Here is an 18719-nt window from a genome sequence, read left to right on the forward strand (position 1 = left end):
GGTCCGAGGTGGCCTACGTGGATTCTGGTTCGGCAGGTAACTTCATTCGGCCAGAAGAGGTGGACAAATACCAAATTCCCGTGGTGGCTCTATCTAACCCTCTCCAGATTGCCGCGGTGGATGGCAAACCGCTACAGGTGACCGTCACCTTGGTCACTGAGGAAGTGAAGTTGCAAGTTGGTGCCTTACATCGAGAGAAGATAGCCTTTTACGTTTTGCCTAAGCTCTCCCATGCCATTCTACTCCCATGGTTAAGGACTCATCAGCCTGTTCTCGATTGGTCTTCTGGGGAGATACTCCACTGGGGGCACCCGTGCCAAGCTCGCTGCCTGATTCCTGTCCACCTGGTGGCCGCTCCTCAGCCGCTCCCAGACCTTCCGGGTCTTCCTCCAGCCTACAGTTCCTACGCCGATGTCTTTGATAAGAAGGAAGCGGAGGTCCTTCCTCCACACCGGCCTTTTGACTGCCCAATTGAACTTGTTCCTGGTTCAACTCCCCCAAGGGGCAGAATCTACCCCCTGTCTCCCGCTGAGACCACAGCTATGTCCGAATACATTCGAGAGAACCTCGTCAAAGGTTTTATACGGAAATCCTCGTCACCCGCGGGAGCCGGGTTTTTCTTCGTCAAAAAGAAGGACGGAGCTCTACGGCCGTGCATTGACTATAGGGGTCTGAATGAAATTACCATTAAGAACAGGTACCCTCTTCCACTCATTCCGGAGCTGTTTGATCATCTTAGAGGGGCCCGGGTCTTCTCCAAGCTGGACCTCAGAGGAGCCTATAATCTGGTCCGCATCCGGGCTGGAGACGAGTGGAAGACGGCCTTCAACACTCGAGATGGCCATTACGAGTACCTGGTCATGCCCTTTGGCCTCTGCAATGCTCCTGCGGTGTTTCAAGAGTTCGTCAATGAGATTTTGCGGGACCTCTTGTACTCCTGTGTGGTCGTATACTTGGACGACATCCTCGTCTTCTCGCCGGATATCTTGTCTCACAGAAAGAGTGTCCACTTGGTGTTACAGCGTCTTCGGGAGAACCGCCTGTATGCGAAGATTGAGAAATGTCTCTTCGAACAGACCTCCCTGCCGTTTCTGGGATACATTATCTCCGACGCTGGACTAAGGATGGATCCCGAGAAGCTGTCTGCCATTCTCAAGTGGCCTCGCCCCATTGGAATAAGGGCAATTCAACGATTTCTCGGATTCGCCAATTATTACCGGCAATTCATCTCTCACTTTTCTGCCATCACAAGACCTATTTCTGCTCTCACCCGTAAAGGGGCTACTCCCAACGATTGGCCTCCGGAGGCTGAAGAGGCCTTTCTGACCCTAAAACGGGCCTTCTCCACAGCTCCGGTTCTGCATCGCCCCGAGAGCAACCAACCTTTTGTACTCGAGGTGGACGCTTCCTCGACAGGTGCCGGGGCAGTTTTGTCCCAGAGATCCGCCTCCGGTCTTCTGCACCCTTGTGGCTTTTTCTCGAAGGCCTTTTCTCCATCAGAGTGTAACTACTCGATCGGCGACCGGGAACTCCTGGCCATCAAGTTGGCTTTGGAGGAGTGGCGTCACCTCCTGGAAGGAGCTGTCCATCCCTTTATCATCTTCTCGGATCACAAGAATCTGGCCTATCTCCAGTCTGCCCAGAGACTTAACCCTCGTCAGGCCAGATGGTCCTTGTTTTTCGCCCGATTTGACTTTGAGCTCCGTTTCCGTCCTGGCAACAAAAATACCAAAGCCGATGCTCTGTCCAGGGTCTTTCAGCCACACGAAACCACGGAGGAACCCTCACATATCATTGACCCCACTAGGATCATCACAGTGGCTCCAATGAACTGGCTGGCTCCTCCTCCTGGCAAAACGCTTGTGCCTGAGAACCTCAAGCGAAAAGTCCTCCTATGGGGGCACTCCTCCAAACTGGCTGGCCATGCCGGGATCAAGAAGACCCTGGATCTTATCTCGCGTCACTATTGGTGGTGGTGGATTGTTTTTCCAAGATGGCCCACTTCGTCCCTCTCTCCGGTCTCCCCTCGGCTCCGGAGCTGGCTAAAGTCTTTGTCCACCAAATCTTCAGACTCCATGGACTACCTCAACGCATTGTGTAGGACCGAGGGGTTCAGTTTACCTCCAAGTTCTGGCGATCGCTTTGTAAGCTCATGAACATTTCCCTTGACTTCTCCTCAGCCTACCATCCACAGTCCAATGGGCAGGTGGAGCGCACCAACCAGACGTTGACTGGGTACCTATGTCATTTCTCCAACGCCCACCAGAGCGATTGGGTTGACTTACTTCCCTGGGCAGAGTTCGCTTACATCAACCATGCCGGTGAGTCCTCGGCCAAGTCTCCGTTTTTCATTGTGTTCGGCAGACATCCTGGTGTTCCTCTTCCGATAACTCCTGCCTCCGAGGTACCCGCGGCCAACGCTTTGTCCTCCGAGTTTTCCAAGATCTGGGCCGAGACCAACACGTCACTCAAGAAATCCGCTGATCGGATGAAGAATTTTGCCGACAAGAAGAGATTGGATCCTCCACCCTATTGTGTTGGGGACAAGGTCTGGCTCTCATCCAAATTCATCCAGTTGAAATTGCCTTCTTACAAGTTGGGGCCACGCTACATCGGTCCGTTTGAAATTATTGGACGTATCAATGAAGTCGCCTCCAAATTGAGGTTGCCTGCTTCGCTCCGGGTCCCGAACACCTTCCATGTCTCTCTCCTGAAACCTGTGGTGCTGAATCGCTTCCATTCCTTGCCTGATTCCGGTCCTCAGCCTGTGGGTGCCGATGATGTCTTTGAAGTGGAGAACATTATCGCCATGAAGAAGGTTAGAGGTAGGACATTTTTCCTTGTTGACTGGAAGGGCTTTGGTCCTGAGGAGAGATCCTGGGGGCCTCGGGAGAATATCAATGCTCCCCGTATCCTCAAGAGATTTCTTGCTAATGTCCGGGGAGGGCGGCTTAAGGGAGGGGGTACATTTACACCGTCCCTGCGTACTCACCCGGCCATCGCTCTCACGCCACAGCCTCCCACCGCCCGACATCCACGGAGGTCGCCTCTGGCAGGTGCACGGTCGGCGGCGTCCCTGCATGCAATGCGCATGCGCCATAGGCCGCGGCCGCGCCTCCCTCCTGCTTCTTGTGCTCCGGCTATGCCCTGACCCGGAAGCACCTCCCTGACCAATGGCAGACCAGACAGGAGCATATCAGGCTGCTTCCCCCTGTGGGAGGTGCCTGATCGTTGTGTTTCCAAGCACACTGGCCTCGCTGCATCATGTGCTCTCAGCTCCTGCAGTTCTGTTCTTGCCTGCTCTCCACAGCAGCCTCTCAGTCCTGTCTCCGGTGTTCCTGCCATCCTACTCCAGTCCTGTCTCCAGCGTTCCTGTTCCATCCTGCTCCAGTCCTGCTGTCCTACTCCAGTCCTGCCTCCAGTGTTCCTGTTCCATCCTACTCCAGTCCTGCCTCCAGTGTTCCTGTTCCATCCTACTCCAGTCCTGCCATCCTACTCCATTCCTGCCTCCAGTGTTCCTGTTCCATCCTGCTCCAGTCCTGCCGTCCTACTCCAGTCCTGCCTCCAGTGTTCCTGTTCCATCCTACTCCAGTCCTGCCTCCAGTGTTCCTGTTCCGTCATCTATACTTCTGTCCCACAGTCCTACTCCGGTCCATCCTGAGCCGCCCCTCTCGGTACCGGCTACCGTGGTACTCGAACCCCTGGGCCTGCTCCTAACGGTCCCTGTATAGGGGTCGGTTCCACCTGGCAGCTCGCCCGGGGCCCCTCGGTGCCACGGCCCAGAGGGTCCACTCCTGGAGTTTCCGGCTCCAGACTACCCACGCTAACAGAGCATTATAATTGGGGCAGATTATATATGGAGCATTATTTGGACCAGTCGTACACTAGAGCATCATCCTTGAGGCCCATCATATGCTGGAGCTTTCCATATGGGGACATCAGACAAAGGAGCAGCATTTACAGGGCCCATTATACACTGAAGCATTAGAAATGGGGCCCATTATATATGGAGCATTATTTGGGCCGATAAGACAGTGGAGCTTCATCCATGGGGACCAACATATACTGTAGCATTATGTGGAGCTCATCATATACTGTATCGAACTTATATATGGGACCAATGATTCTGTATGGAGAAATATATGGGCCTCATTACTCTGTATAGTGCACTATGTGGTGGCCATAATACTGTATGGAGTAATATATTGTCCGTTTTTGGAGCTATTGGAGAATTTAAAATGGAGATCAGTCATGTGATGTAAGAAGTGAAGTATTTTTCATTGTACTATACCGCTATTTCTCTGCCATATCAGAGGATCATGAATTGTGTCATGTGTTAAAGGAGCCCAGTAACACTCTTTGGCCCTGGGCCCACGAAAATCTGGAGCCAGCCCTACCCCCCCACAACTTTAGTCAAATAACCCCCAGTTTTCAATGCCAAACTTATTAAGTAAATTAAGTTTGACAAGCTTACGTAATAAGAATTGATGTTTTTGGCATTAAAATGGGCACTGTAGGTGTGTTTCCTGTACTCCACTCACTGCCAACTTTTCTTCCCCATTGACTTGCATTGGGTTTCGTGTTTCAGTCGGCCTTCGACTTTTCACAATAATCGGCCGATTACGTTAGACCCGACTTTTGCAAAAGTCGGGTTTCATGAAACCCGACTCGACCCGAAAAAAGGCAAAGTTGCTCATCTCTACCCAATGGTATAAAATTCAGCAACACATCCGTGGTGTCATTATGATTACTGCACACCTAGATGAATTTGTTGAGAGCTGTAGTTTTTAAAATGGGGTCACTTAAGGAGGTTCTGCTGTTCTGGCAACTCAGGGGCTCTCCCAGTGGGTCATGGTACCCGTAAACCATAACAGTAAAATCTGCACTATATTTTAGCGCTCCTACCCTTCTGAGCTTTGCACTGTGCCTGAAAAATATTTCCCGATTACATGTATGGTTTTGGTGGACTCAGGAAAAAATGAACCCTCAACTTGTAAAAATAATTCCTATTAATATTAATCCTTTGAAAAACTAAAAACTTGAGGCTAAAACAACATTTTAGTTGTAAAAATGTAATTTTTTTTTCACCGCTCAATGGTATGAAATTCTGCGAGGCACAATTGGTGTCAATATGATCACTGCACCCTTAGATGAAATCATTGGGGAGCTTAGTTTGTAAAATGACTTCACATATGGGGGTTTCTGCTGTTATGGCACCTCATGGGCTCTGCCAATGAGACATGGCACCCTTAAAACATTCCAACAAAATCTGAACTCCAATATGGTGCCTCTTTCCTTTGGAGGTTTGAGCTGTACCTCAAAAGGAGTATTCCGCTTCCTATCGTGGGTATTGGCGTGCTCAGGAGAACTTGCACAACAAATTGTATGGTGCTATTCTTTTGCCATTAGGAAAATGCAGAATTTGGTGCTAGAAATATATTTTCATTTTCATGGCTCAACGTTATAAAGTTCTGTGAAACACCTGAGGGTTCAAGGTGCTCACCACACATCTAAATATATTCCTAGAGGGATCTAGTTTCCAAAATGCTGTCCCTTTAGGCACATCAGGTTATCTCCAAAAAAGGGACATGGCATTTGCTAATGATTCCATCAAATTTTTAATTCAAAAAGTCAAATGACTCTCTTTCCCTTCCGAGCCCTGCCATGCATATGAATTATTGGTGAACTCAGAAGAAACTACACTACAAATTGTATGGTGTCATTTCTCTTGTTACCCTTCAGAAAATGCAAAATTTGGGGCAAAAAACATTTTTGTGAAGATAATGTATTTTTTTTTATTTTTCTGGCTTTACAATATAAATTTCTGTGAAGCACCTGAGGGTTCAATGTGCTCACCACAAATATAGAACAGTTTCCTTAGGGGTCTAGTTTCCAAAATGATGTCACCTGTGGGGGATTTTCACTGTTTAGGCACATCAGCATCTTTCCAAATGAGACATGGCTTCTGCTAATTGTTCCAGCAAATTTTGCATTCAAAAAGTCAAATGTCTCTCCTTCCCTTCCATGCGCCCAATCTGTTGTTTTGCCCCACATATGGGGTATCGGCATGCTCAGTGTCACTTTTTGGTATTTTCTATCATATAGCCCCCTTAAATTCACTTCAATTGTGAGGTGGTACCTAAAAAAAAGTTTAGTAAATTTTATTGTAAAAAGGAGAAATAGCTTGTCAAATTTTAACCCTTATAACTTGCAAACAAAAAAATTTGTTTAAAAAATTGTGCTTATGTAAAGTAGACATGTGTGAAATATTATTTATTAACTATTTTATGGGACACATCTCTCTATTTAAGGACATATGTTTTCAAAGTTTGAAAATTGCAAAAAATTTCCAAATTTTTGCCAAATTTCCATTTTTTTACAAATAAAGGCAAGTTACATAGAAGAATTTTTCTCACTATAATGAAATCCAATATGTCACAAAACAACAGCTTCAGAATCAGTGGGATCCATTGAAGCATACCAGAGTTATTGCCTCATAAATTGACACTGGTCAGAAAAGTAAAAATTGGCTTCATCATTATCACTTTGGGGTGTAAAGGGGTTATGATTGCCTGTCATTGGGAACCTTGTTAAATAGCACACCTTTATGTGTCTATGTAAATCTGCTGTGATATGATAGGAGGACTTGATCTGTACAAGATCATTGCTTCCAACTAATACATGAACTGCAGTTTTGTGGCTCTATCAGGATCATTCTGCTGCCGTGCTGCAGATAGGGATATATCTGTGCTGTACTATGTGATCCTGTTGCTTTTAAATGGCTGTCACCAATTAATCTGATTAATATATGGTATAAACTATGAGATATGTTATCTAGGATTGTCAACTATATCTTTGTACTGACAATACTATTGAAGGCTTGATCGCTGAGCTTCCTATAATAAATATGACACTTTTGGTGTCCGTGTGCCTACATACATAAAGCAATAGTATGACCTCAGGGACTGCAGTAATATTCTAGATGGTAAATACAAATCAGAAGACTTATTCCACATTTCAATTTTGTACCTGGTTTGCATATGCCATTCAAACAATAATATATGCTACATGGTATCTAGGTCTATGGAATGATGGTTGGACATATATAGCTCCAAAAGTGAATAGAACAATGACATTTATGAAGCTGGAATGCTAATAAATAGATCTATATAATGGTTATAGATATGTGAAAGTATAGTCATTGCTGACCTACAGCAAACTTCAATGTGACAATGAACTTTGCCAAAATCACATGTAGGTGGCTGCACAACAACTTTATGAAAAATATGTGCAAGAAAAATATATAATCAAAATACTATAATCCTGTATTCATCCCAAATCATTAGAACAATGTAACTTGTATTATAAGCAATGCAATCATGGTAGATTATCTGACATGACTCTACTTACTGACTGCCATCTGTTAGCGCATGCCACACATGTACTGCTTCATATGCCATGGTTTGGTGCTTATGGAGTGTGATGCATTGCCCTGGGGAACAGGCCAGGTCAGCTGACCTTGTCATGTGCTCAAGTGATGTTTGCTTTGAGCGCTGACTCATCAGTGACACGGCATCATGCTGGGGACTCACTGTATTACAGGTATGGCAATTAGCTTAATAGATCACACCATATAACACCAACTACAATGTGCTCTGTCACCCCCTGATGAAACCACAGGAGGCGGTGAAACGCACATCGCGTTGTGCAGTAGCTCTTCATCCTTCTCCAATATGGCCTCAGGTAAGAGTCATTCATTGAGATATTGATCCATTATAGCTTTATTGCATGTTAATCTATGTGACTATATTGGGGTGAAAGATTCATGCATCTATTTGGAGAGTATTAAAGTGGCATCTGTAATATAACTGGGGGAGCGTCACTCTGTCTGAAGCCTTTATAGACTGCGCAAGCACGAAGTGCCTGCACAGTCTGGACCCAGAGTGACGCATCCCCCACAGAGTGATGCATCCCCCCAGGAAATCGAGGTATGCGTAAGCATTGAACGCATACCGCGATCTCTGCAACACCTTACCGAACCCGGTGTTGCTGTTGCTGGCGGGGTCTTACGTCTTCAGTAGAGTTGAGCGATACTTTCCAATATTGAGAAATATCGGATCAGATTGGATCGGACTGATACCCAAAAAGTATCGGGTATCGCCGATTCCGATACCGGAAACCCCATTCAATTAAATGGGACAGAAATATCGGAATTAAAAAAACCCTTTCTTTATTTGTACATCCAATTCGGGAGGGGGGAAGAGTGTGGGCGGTGTGTGGGCGGACACTGTGCGTGTCTGTGTGTGCGGGTGGGGTCTACACGGGCCTCTCAGGGGTCTGTGCGGGCTGCCGGGGGTCTGTGCAGGCCTGCCGGGGGTCTGTACGGGCTGCCAGGGGTCTGTACGGGCCTGCCGGGGGTCTGTGCGGGCCTGCCGGGGGCCTGTGCGGACTGTCGGGGGTCTGTGCAGGCCTGCCGGGGGTCTGTACGGGCCTGCCGAGGGTCTGTGTGGGCTGCCAGAGGTCTGTGTGGGCCTGCCGGGGTTGTGTGTGTGTGCAGGCATCGTCCGATGGGACTACAAGTCCCATCGGGCTATGCCTGCTGCAATGACAGTAATTGACACATTAGCCAATGATGGGACATTAGTAGTCCCATCATCCGGCTAATGTCTTGAATGCAAAAAAAAAAAAACATACATACTACATACATACTACATATATACTACATTCGTACAACATACATACATACTACACACATACTTCATATACACTACATTCATACAAGATACATACAACATACATACTACATATATACTACATTCATACAACATACATACATACATACTACATGCTACATACAAACTACATATATACTACATTCATACAACATACATACAACATACATACTACATATATACTACATTCATACAACATACATACATAGTACATAACGCATACATACAACATACATAAAACATGCTACAGACATACAACATACATACTACATACAATACATTCATACATTCACACAATACATACATATAGACATTAAAAACACACATGTGACATGCACAAATGTGAACAAGTCTGTTAGACAATGTTCACACCACCCTGACAGAAACACAAACAAAAAGCACAGAATGACAAATGTGCAAAAATACCTTGCAGTAAGAAATATGACAGTAGTCAGCAAGTGCTGATAAGAGGTAATAACAAATACAGGGTATTTAGTCGATACAATTATTTGCAAAAAAATGTATGCCAAGCTGCTCCACCTCATCAAGGTAACCCGTATTGAAGCAGTCCCTATCTAATGTATTTAAAACCTGAACATATGAACATTGTCTAAATGAGCAGGATTAAGACAGGCGCTCTCTAGTATGGGCACATGGTGCAAGACAGCTCCTTATGTGCATGTCACACAAGAGAGGGGTGGGGTCTCTCAAATCATGCATAAGCACGAAAAAAACTGGATTAAAAACACACATGTGACATGCACAAATGTGAATAAGTCTGTTAGACAATGTTCACTCCACCCTGACTGAAACACAAACAAAAAGCACAGAATGACAAATGTGCAAAAATACCATGTAGTGAGAAATATGACAGTAGTCAGCAAGTGCTGATAAAAGGTAATAACAAATACAGGGTATTTAGTCGATACTTTTTTTGCAAAAAAATGTATGCCAAGCTGCTCAACCTTATCAAGGTAACCCGTATTGAAGCAGTCCCTATCAAATGTACTTAAAACCTGAACATATGAACAGTGTCTAAATGAGCAGGATTAAGACAGGCGCTTTCTAGTATGGGCACATGGTGCAAGACAGCTCCTTATGTGCATGTCACACAAGAGAGGGGTGGGGTCTCTCAAATCATGCATAAGCACGAAAAAAACTGGATTAAAAACACACATGTGACATGCACAAATGTGAACAAGTCTGTTAGACAATGTTCACACTACCCTGACTGAAACACAAACAAAAAGCACAGAATGACAAATGTGCAAAAATACCTTGCAGTAAGAAATATGACAGTAGTCAGCAAGTGCTGATAAACGGTAACAACAAATACAGGGTATTTAGTCGATACGTTTTTTTGCAAAAAAAGTATGCCAAGCTGCTCCACCTCGTCAAGGTAACCCGTATTGAAGCAGTCCCTATCTAATGTATTTAAAACCTGAACATATGAACAGTGTCTAAATTAGCAGGATTAAGACAGGCGCTTTCTATTATGGGCACATGGTGCAAGACAGATCCTTATGTGCACGTCACACAAGAGAGGGGTGGGGTCTCTCAAATCATGCATAAGCACAAAAAAACTGGTTTAAAAACACACATGTGACATGCACAAATGTGAACAAGTCTGTTAGACAATATTCACACCACCCTGACAGAAACACAAACAAAAAGCACAGAATGACAAATGTGCAAAAATACCTTGCAGTAAGAAATATGACAGTAGTCAGCAAGTGCTGATAAAAGGTAATAACAAATACATGGTATTTAGTCGATATGTTTTTTGGCAAAAAAATGTATGCCAAGCTGCTCCACCTCGTCAAGGTAACCCATATTGAAGCAGTCCCTATCTAATGTATTTAAAACCTGAACATATGAACAGTGTCTAAATGAGCAGGATTAAGACAGGCGCTTTCTGGTATGGGCACGTGGTACAAGACAGCTCCTTATGTGCATGTCACACAAGAGAGGGGTATGGTCTCTCAAATAATGCATAAACATGAAAAAAACTGGATTAAAAACACACAGGTGACATGCACAAATGTGAACAAGTCTGTTAGACAATGTTCACACCACCCTGACTGAAACACAAACAAAAAGCACAGAATGACAAATGTGCAAAAATACCTTGCAGTAAGAAATATGACAGTAGTCAGCAAGTGCTGATAAAAGGTAAAAACAAATACACTGTATTTAGTCGATACTTTTTTTGCAAAAAAATGTATGCCATGCTGCTCCACCTCGTCAAGGTAACCCGTATTGAAGCAGTCCCTATCTAATGTATTTAAAACCTGAACATATGAACAGAGGTCATACACAGTATGGGCAAGCGAGGTACAGGAGGGATATACAGATGGGAAGTCAGACAAAGCCAAAGGTCATACACAGTACGGGCAAGCACGGTACAGGAGGGATATTCAGGAGGGAGGTCAGACAAAGCCAAGGGTCATACACAGCACAGGCAAAGCAGGTACTGAGTCAGCAAACCAGAGACGTAAACCATAACAGAGCAGGGTCAGAATACCAGGCAGACAGACAATGATTGGCGTGACACATGGACAGAGCAGGGTCGGGCACACTCATATAGGAGTATAAGTGACAGGGGACTGCTCTCCCCTGAAGCTATAAAATCCCTCCCCAGATCCACAGAGAGGCTCTCAAAGTTAACTCCTACATTACCTACCCAAAACTCAAAACACATCATGACAGGCATGTCTGTTTTAGCATTTAGTGAACATGGCAAAAATGAAAAACAAAAAACTATTGTTGTAATTGCACGTTTTTTGCAATTTCACCACACTTTTATTTTTTTCCGCTTTCCAATACACAATATGGTAAAAGCAATGATGTCTTTCAAAAGTACGAACTCATCCCACAAGAAATAATCCCTCACATTGCCATATTGCCGGAAAAATAAAAATGTTATGGCTCTGGGAAGAAGGGGAGAAAAAAAACAGACACTCAAAAATGGAAAAACATATATCTAAATTTTTAGTTTCGTATTTAGTTATCATTTTATATGCTGTTACTATTAAATGTTATATTTTATTATTACTCCAATTAAATTAGACAGTGAATTGTTGCATACTATATCTGTAATATGGGGCAAGTCTATTAAGCAATTCACCAGAAAATAATCAATATTTTGGGGGAATTGGAAAAATTTAACAAATTCAAATAAACGGATTCATGCAAATTCAATCCTCTGTCCTCTAATATTTAACCAAACTTGTCCAATTTTTCTCAAATGGATTTTCCAATCCCCTATTTTATTTTTTAATTATGGCTCAAATATACTCACTTCATTCTCCATCACACTAGCTGAGTCCCCCAACAGTCTCATTTGGTAGCACATAACTGCTATATGCATTCAATGTCTACAGAGGTAAGAAGCCCACATACCCAAACATAAGGATAGTAGACTTTCAGGGAAAAATGCAAGTAGGATAGAGAAGCACGGTGAGCAACAATTATTTATATGCTGTAAATGATATGATTGGCAAACTTGGGCCGCAACAGAAATAAACGAAATCAAGATCAACTTGGAATACATTTGCAGAGAAAAAGAGGGAATATTAGGTAGTAAAGTGCATTGAATCTTAGACACAATTCTTATTGGGAGAAATTATTAATGGTATATGCTCTCACCTTCAATTACTGGGCAAACCATTGGCACAAATAAACACACTTAATTAGGAAATTAATAAATGGAAGCTTCAAGTCTTGCTGTATCTTTGGGTGCAACCTCACAATATGGTGTACATGGTACTGTACCATGGTACCACTCACCTTTTCTAGTCCAGACAATCATTCATTCAGATCCTCCAATAAGTCTGAAAGAGGTTTCATCATAGAATATATTGCTGCAAGAAGTACAGGTATTTGACTGCAGAGAATTGGAGGTAAATATGTTTTCTCTGATGAAGCACCCATCAGACTGTTTTGAATATCTGGAATAACGATTGTCCAGAGAAGAATAGATGAACACTACCATGAATTCTGTGTCATGCCAACAATAAAGCATTCTGAGACCATTCATGGGCAATGTTTCTTTTCATCACTCACAATTTTGCCTAAGAACATTGTCACAATTAAGAATGGTATTTAACCCCTTTACCCTCAAGGGTGGTTTGCATGTTAATGACCAGGTTAATTTTTACAATTCTGACCACTGCCTCTTTAAGAGGTAATAACTCTGGAACGTTTCCATGGATTTTGGTGATTCTAACATTGTTTTCTCATGTCATATTGTACTTCAGGATAGTGGTAAAATTTCTTTGATACGACTTCCATTTATTTGTGAAAAAATTGGAAATTTGGTGATGCCCTTAAATCACAGAGATATGTCACACAAAATACTTAAGTAACATTTCCCACATGTATACTTTACATCAGTGCAAATTTGGAACCAAATTTTTTTTTGTTAGAAGTTTATAAGGGTTAAAATTTGACCAGTGATTTCTCATTTTTACAACACCAATTTTTTTGTAGTGACCATATCACATTTGAAGTCACTTTGAGGGGTCAATATGAAAGAAAATAACCAAAAGTGACACTATTTTAAAAACTGCTCCACTCAAGGTGCTCAAAACAACATTCAAGAAATTTATTAACCCTTCAGGTGCTTCACAGGAATTTTTGGAATGTTTAAAAAAATGAACCTTTAACTTTTTTTCACAAAAAAATTACTTCAGATCCATTTTATTTATTTTACCAAGGGTAGCAGGAGAAATTGGACCCCAAAAGTTGTACAATTTTTTCTGAGTACACTGATACCTCATATGTTGGTGTAAACCACTGTTTGGGCGCACATCAGAGCTCAGAAGAGAAGGAGCACCGTTTGACTTTTCAATGAAAAATTGGCTGGAATTGAGATCGGACGCCATGTGGCACTTGGAGAGCCCCTGATGTGCCTAAACAGTGGAAAACCACCATAAGTGACACCATTTTGGAAATGAGACCCCCTAAGGAACTTATCAAGATGTGTGGTGAGCACTTTGAACCCCCAAGTGCTTCATAGAAGTTTATAATGTAGAGCCGTAAAAATAAAAAAATCATATTTTTTTTGCAAAATGATCTTTTCGCTCCAATTTTTTATTTTACCAAGGGTAACAGGAGAAATTGCACTGCATAATTTGTTGTGCAATTTGTCTTGAGTATGCTGATACCCCATATGTGGGGGTAAACCACTGTTTGGGTGCATGGCAGAGCTCGGGAGGGAAGGAACACCGTTTGATTTTGTCAACGCAGAATTGGCTGGAATTGAGATCAGATGCATGTTGTGTTTGGAGCGACCCTTTTATGCCTAAACAGTGGAAACCTCCCAATTTTAACTCCAACCTTATCCCAACAAACCCTTAACCCTAATCCCAACCCTAGCCATAACCCTAAACACAAATCAATCCTTAACACATCCCTAACCCTAATCCCAACCCTGATCCCAACCCTAACCCCAATCCCAACCGCAACCAAAATCTTTTGCCCCAACCGTAACCCTAACTTTAGCCCCAACCCTCACCCTAACTTCAGCCCCAACCCTAACCCTAACTTTAGCCCCAAACCTAACCCTGACTATAGCCCCAACCCTAACCCAAACGTTAGCCCCAACCCTAACTCTAACTTTAGCCCTAACCCTAACCCTAACTCTAATGGGAAAATGGAAATAAATGCATTTATATATTTTATTATTTTTCCCTAACTAAAGGGGTGATACATGGTTTAATTTACCATTTATAGCGTGTTTCAAAAGTGGGTTTTTATGTTTTGCATCTGTCATACACTAAAATACACTTTTTATTGCAAAAATAGGCCCACAGAGTCATGTGAGGTATTGTTTTTTGTGGGATGAGTTGATGTTTTTGTTGGTATCATTTTCAAGCACATGACATTTTTTGATCGCTTTTTATTCTGATTTTTGGGAGGCAGAATGAACAAAAACCAGCAATTCATGAATTTGTTTTGGGGGGAGTTTATACTATTCCGCATGTGGTAAAATTAATCAAGTAGTTTTATTCTTCAGGTCAGTACGATGACAGCGATACCTCATTTATATCATTTTTTTGGCTTGGCGCTTTTATACAATAAAAACTTATATAAAAAATAATTATTTTTGCTTCGCTTTATTCTGACAGCTATAACTTTTTTATTTTTCCGGTGATGCAGCTTTATGGTGGCTTGTTGTTTGTGGGACAAGATGATGTTTTCAGCAGTACCGCGTTTATTTATGTCTGTCTTTTTGATCGCGTGTTATTCCATTTTTTGTTCAGTGGTATGATGATAAAGTATTGTTTTTTTGCCTTGTTTTTTTAATGGTGTTCACTAAAGGGGTTAACTAGTGGGACAGTTTTATAGGTTGGGTCATTATGGAAGCTGCAATACTAAATATGTGTACTTTTATTGTTTAGATTTTTTTAATTAATATATTTATTTATTGATGGAATAAATATTAATTTTTTTTATTATCTTTTAAAATATTTTTACAGTTATTTTAAATTTTTTTTATTTCATTCTTACTTTTGCACTTTGTCCCACTACGGGACACTCATTTTGTGCAGGCTAATCGCTTACATGGCATGCAGATCTGCATGCCTTATAAGCTGTCAGCGCTGCTGTCTGTGCACACTGACCTCAGAGACTTCCTGACATGCACTGCGCATAACAGGAAGTCTCTCAGCTCTGGTAAACTGGATGTCATCATGACTATATCACGTTACCATGGGAGCGATCGGGACCCCTCATCATGTCGTGGGGTCACCGATCCAAAGGCAAATGTGCTGTCAGCCTCTCTGCTGTCTCTGGAATGCTGCGATGATGTTTTATCGCAGTGTTCCGGGGGTTAAAGTGCAGGAAGTGGTTCGTGACTGCTCCTGGCACTTAGTGCCAGGTGTTAGTTGTGAGAATCAGCTGACACCCGGCCATGATCAGCCGCACTCTCTCCATGAGCCCAGCTAATCGCACATGACATACTATTCCATCCATGAGAATTAAGTCCCAGGTCACATGGACGGAATAGTAAATCTAAGGTCAAAGAGGGGTTAAAGACTTTACAAAATGAGTTTTTCTAAACAATCTAGGAGTATTTTGGTGATGAACAGTGCTTTTTTTAGCATGATGAAACAGCAACAGGGCAAAAGAGATAACTGATAACAATAACATTTTTGGTCCAACTCGTCCCTATTCTTTGAATTTCCTTAAATACAAGAATATCCCCTACTCATTGGAAACACATAATAGCACAACTCAAAACACAATATATATCACTAAATTTCCCTGTCTAAACAATTAAGCAAGAAGCTCCTGAAGAAGCTACGGCGTAATGCGCGTAGGGGCGGCAGGCAGCGGCAGCACTTTTGTCACTCCATGTAAGTGTATCTCAGCACCTTCAAATTATTCAAAGTTTGTTTTATTTATATGTATGCAGTTAGACTTTTTTCATGCAGTGAAAACTGTTCATGACATTCACGTCTTTATGTATACTATATAACAGCGGGCTAGCCCTTGCTCTGATGGTTACAATAGCGGGCTAATCCCTGCTAGTAGTTTCTAGGATAACTCTTACTCTTAGATTAACATTAGCGGGCTAATCCCTGCTACTATGTGTACTATCTAATTATGCAAACGTGACTAGCACAGCACCCTGTAGATTAATTCAATTAATGGGGCGGCAGGGAGCGGCAGCACTTTTGTCACTCCTTGTAAGTGTATCTCAGCACCTTCAAATTATTATTATTATTATTTTCATGCAATGAAAACTGTTCATGACATTCACGTCTTTATGTATACTATATAACAGCGGGCTAGCCCTTGCTCTGATGGTTACAGTAGCGGGCTAATCCCTGCTAGTAGTTGCTGGGATAACTCTTAAGGTACTGTCACACTTAGCGATGTACCAGCGATCCCGACCAGCGATATGACGCGGTCAGGATCGCTGGTGCATCGCTAAGTGGTCGCTAGTGAGCTGCCACACAGGCAGATCTCACCAGCGACATCGCTGGGGACGGGGGTCGCTACTTACCTGTCACACCAGGCGATCCTGCGTCCTCCCGCCGGCATCCACGCGGTCCAGGACGTTCTCGCGCGATCAGCGATAACCAGCGGGGGAGCCGGTCGTTGGTAAGTATCAGACACAGCGATATCGCCAGCAATATCGCTATAACGTCACAAGTTATAGCGATATTGCTAGCGATATCGCTTAGTGTGACAGGCCCTTTACTATGAAATTAATATTAGCGGGCTAATTCCTGCTACTATGTGTACCATCTAATTATGCAAATGTGACTAGCACAGCACCCTGTAGATTAATTCAATTAGCGGGTGTGATTCTTTACTATGCACTTTGTGGGATAAAAATTCCTCACTATTGATTGTATGCATTGATTTATTTATTTAGGTGTGATTTTGTGTCAATTATGCCTATCACTGCCTGCACTAGCAATGATGCTCTGTTTTTAATTATTGTGTAATAAAATTTACTATGTTTTGCTAAAACTTTTTGGATCCCTAATTCTTGCTTAATTGTTTAGACAGGGAAATTTAGTGATATCTTTGAATTTTCTGTCTGAATAAAACAGACTCCTAGTTGATTCTTAATTGGGCCTATTGGGTGCAGAGGAGATTTGTTCAAGTGCATGTAAAATTTAGAAAAACAGAAAATAAGTGTCTTTCATAAAAGCATTTTAATCAATATTATTGATAAAACTATATTTGAAAATTGATAGCAGTATAAAGAGAAATATTAATTGCTGTGTCTTAAATATGGCCCTAAAGCATCAAACAATCCTAGCTCACTGAAGTTGTTGCATAAGGATTAATGATCTTAACTTGGATTTTAAAGATTTCTGAATGCAGTGAGAGGAATATCAACTCTCTACCTGCAACTCCCAGATCAACTGAGGAATTAGTAAAGAAAAATCTCTTCTCAAGAGAGAGCTGTAAATTCTTTATGTATATAAACACTTGTTTCCTTAACAACATTTTTAATTTAATACAATAATTATGCTATAATTAAAAGCAATAAGAACAATATACAATCTATTTTATTTTTTCTTAGCTACATTGTAGCCCTTTTTCATCAGCTGCCTTGCTGGCGACCATCTCATGCCAATCATTCCACGGTTCATTTTGAAATCTGATAGTTTAAAGGCAAACTGTTTATCAAGTAGGGACATCACTTTGGGCATTTGCTTTGTACATCATTTTGCTATCATTTTTATTGATGACTGAAAATTCATACATAAATTCTGACAAAAGTTAGTCTTAAACAATTATAACATAGTAGAAAAAACTGATGATTTTGTTGATACTCATGTGTCTACATTTTTTTTATTTGTATCTTAATAAGAAACAGTGGGGGCTGGCTATAGCTTGCAAACTTATCGTTAGACAAGAGGATTGCTTTCTATGTCCTTGTATGAATGAAAAAAAAAGATTATCAAGAAAACTTTTAAACAGTCCTCTTTAGACATTTATTAAACTTTAAAACCTGCAGAAATAATATATATATATATATATATTTAAACTGTGTGTATACAAATATTGGGTAAGGTAGTATTTTTACCATATCATCATTGTAGATGAGGGAACATCATCAGCTCCCTCCCTAAACGGCAAGCTAAAGCGTTTACAGAAGCTGCTTTGGAAACCCGAATACCTGGAGCGATACCGATGATCAGCTGTTTGGCACCGCAGCTGAATGTTTGGGATGTGGCACCTTCTCATTGGTGCTCGGTTATGTGGCAACTTCTGATTGGTCCACAGGTCCTGTCTGTCTGGAACTGAGCTGTATGTATAAAAGGTCCTCTGGAGCTCATGCCTGTGCGCTAGTATCATGTGAGTTTGGTGTGTTGGTGGCTACCTTACCACCCTGTGTGCTCATGTGCCGCTAATAGCACTGCAAATGTTTGTCTAGACAGGCAGTGAAGGGTGGGAACTCCTGCCTGAACTTAGCATCTGCAGCGGGCATCCTCAGGCATGTGTGCCGAAAGCACA

This window comes from Dendrobates tinctorius, unplaced genomic scaffold (genome assembly GCF_039654945.1).
Source record: "Dendrobates tinctorius isolate UK_male_01 unplaced genomic scaffold, ASM3965494v1 ptg000025l, whole genome shotgun sequence".
In the NCBI taxonomy this organism is placed as follows: domain Eukaryota; kingdom Metazoa; phylum Chordata; class Amphibia; order Anura; family Dendrobatidae; genus Dendrobates; species Dendrobates tinctorius.